A 2,511-nucleotide genomic window follows, 5' to 3' on the forward strand; every position below is an offset into this window, starting at 1 on the left:
CTGTAATGCAAAGTAAGTAGCGTTAGCTGATACATTAGCCAAAGTACCGGTAGTATCTGACTACCCATAATGCATTACGGCGATAAGGGAGACAGGGCAAACGGCATAGTCATACACCATAGTCTGTATTCAATCGTTTTCAATTCAAACCTGAAATTGAAACCTCAATCTGTATTGATCATATTTAGTTCAAAGCTTAATAGGCTTATAGCCTATCAAAAATCATCATGGTGATGTCACAATTGGATCCGGAGTGGGAAAAACATGGGAAAATACATAATATCACACATGAATGATGAAGTTGACTGGAATGTTTCAGTGTGTCATGTTTACCTGTGAATTTGTGGGTGCGTGTGTTTGTGGCTGACTGTGAATATGTGTGTGAGTGGGTGGGTGGGTGGGTGGGTGGGTGTGTGTGTGTGTGTGTGTGTGTGTGTGTTGCCCGGATGGAATCTACAGAATAGCCTTGGGAATACCCAGAATGCTTTGCTATGCCTAAGTTTTATCAATACATTAGTAGGCTATACATTAGTAGGCTATACTAGCTAAGATAGCCTACACAACATGCAATTATGGAATATTTGCATGCACAATATGCAATTATGGAATATTTGAATGGTGGATACATTGTACATTGTATTGTACATACATATAAGCGGGCATGGGAGGAAAAAACTGTGGGGCCTCTATGGGTGAGTCAGAGAAATACGTGAGCAAGCAGCTATTCATAGCTTTCAAGGGGGCGTTACGTGCTGCCGGGAACGCCCACCTGATCTCGCCGCTATTCGTAGCTTTCAAGGGGTGTTACGTGTTGCAGGGAACGCCCACCTGATCTCGCAGCTATTCGTAGCTTTCAAGGGGCGTTACGTGCTGCCGGGAACGCCCCCCACCTGACGGTCAAAAACAAACAAGTTTATTTAAAACAGAAGTGATAAAACGTGGGGGATGGGGTGGGATGGGTTGGTAGGGGAAGCCTGGGTGAGTCAGAGATTGTGAAATCGACAGAACACCGGCCGTGGTAATAGACAACGTCACGTGGGGGAGGGGGTGGAAAGGGGAACCTGGGGGCCGGTTGAGTCAGAGAAAACATCAACAACAGACAGTGGAATCTGTCGTTGGTGAGGGGCCTGAGATAGAAGAATCTGTAGGCTAGTTTAGTAGCTCTAAAATGGGCCAAATGTATTTGGCCGAGACAGAAAATGCTGATGTTTCACAAGTCGCGTCCATAACAACAGCGAGCAAAAGAGATATTGCCCACTATGTAAAATGATCCAGCTGGGTTTGCATAATGATTGTTCAAATGTATTTCCCCCGAGATCAAAAAAAAACGCTGCTATTTTGTCGTGAGCTGTGCTATGGGGTAAAATGGGGAAGTGGCCTTTGGAGGCCTTTTGAAATAATCACTTTCCACAAGAAAAGTGTTTTTTAAGCACAAGACAAAAAAAATGGAGAAGTACACTTTGGAGGCCTTTTGAAATAATCACTTTCCACAAGAAAAGTGTTTTTTAAGCACAAGACAAAAAAATGGAGAAGTACACTTTGCAGAACTATTGAAATAACCACTTTCCACAAGAAAAGTGTTTTTTAACCCTAACCCTAAAAAATGGAGAAGTACACTTTGCAGAACTATTGAAATAACCACTTTCCACAAGAAAAGTGTTTTTTAACCCTAACCCTAAAAAATGGAGAAGTGCCCTTTGCGGAAGTACTGAGAAATTGATTTTTACCCAAAAGAAATCACTTCCCCTTTTCAAAAAAGCGGAAGTGCCCTATTGAGGAAGTTCGAAAAAAATAATATTAATTTGTTTTTCAAGGGGTGCTAACCCTACACTACTACTCATAGGGTTATCTCAGCTATCATAGGCCTTTCAAACACATTATCAATACTGCTGTCTGTAACGGTGCATTACAATTGACATCAACTGTGCAATTATTCTCCATATTCAAAGGTACTGATAATAGGTTACCATTTAGTGATGAATACAGAAAACATGAATAGGCTACTTAATATTGTAACTTTTTTCTGAAACCTGGTACCTCTTAGCCTTCACAAGTGCTAAACTTTTTCACACTTTGCAAAGTCATCCTGTGGGCCATATCGGACTCTTTGGCGGGCCGGTTCTGGCCCGCGGGCCGTATGTTTGACACCCCTGATTTAGGCCATCACGAGACATTAAAAGTCTCCATTGAAAGCCAGACGTATTCAATGTTTTACGAACTGACACCCATAAAGATTCAATGGTCGGCCGATATCTGATCTGGAGTTCAATATCGGCAAACAGATATATTGGAAATCTGACATGATAGGGTCTAACCTTAATAGTCAAGTCAAGTTTATAGATACGGTGGTGTTCATTCATTCACTCACTCATCAGTTCATCGTCCCCCACAAAAGGGGGGACTATGGATCGTTCTCCATCCATCCGTTTGATAGTTAGAGACCCTTTTGACAGCAACCATTTTGGGATGGTAAAGCAGGAAATAAAGCAGGTGTAACCACATCCATTAGTC

Source organism: Poromitra crassiceps, assembly GCF_964638095.1.
Source record: "Poromitra crassiceps genome assembly, contig: HAP1_SCAFFOLD_1079, whole genome shotgun sequence".
Classification (NCBI taxonomy): domain Eukaryota; kingdom Metazoa; phylum Chordata; class Actinopteri; order Beryciformes; family Melamphaidae; genus Poromitra; species Poromitra crassiceps.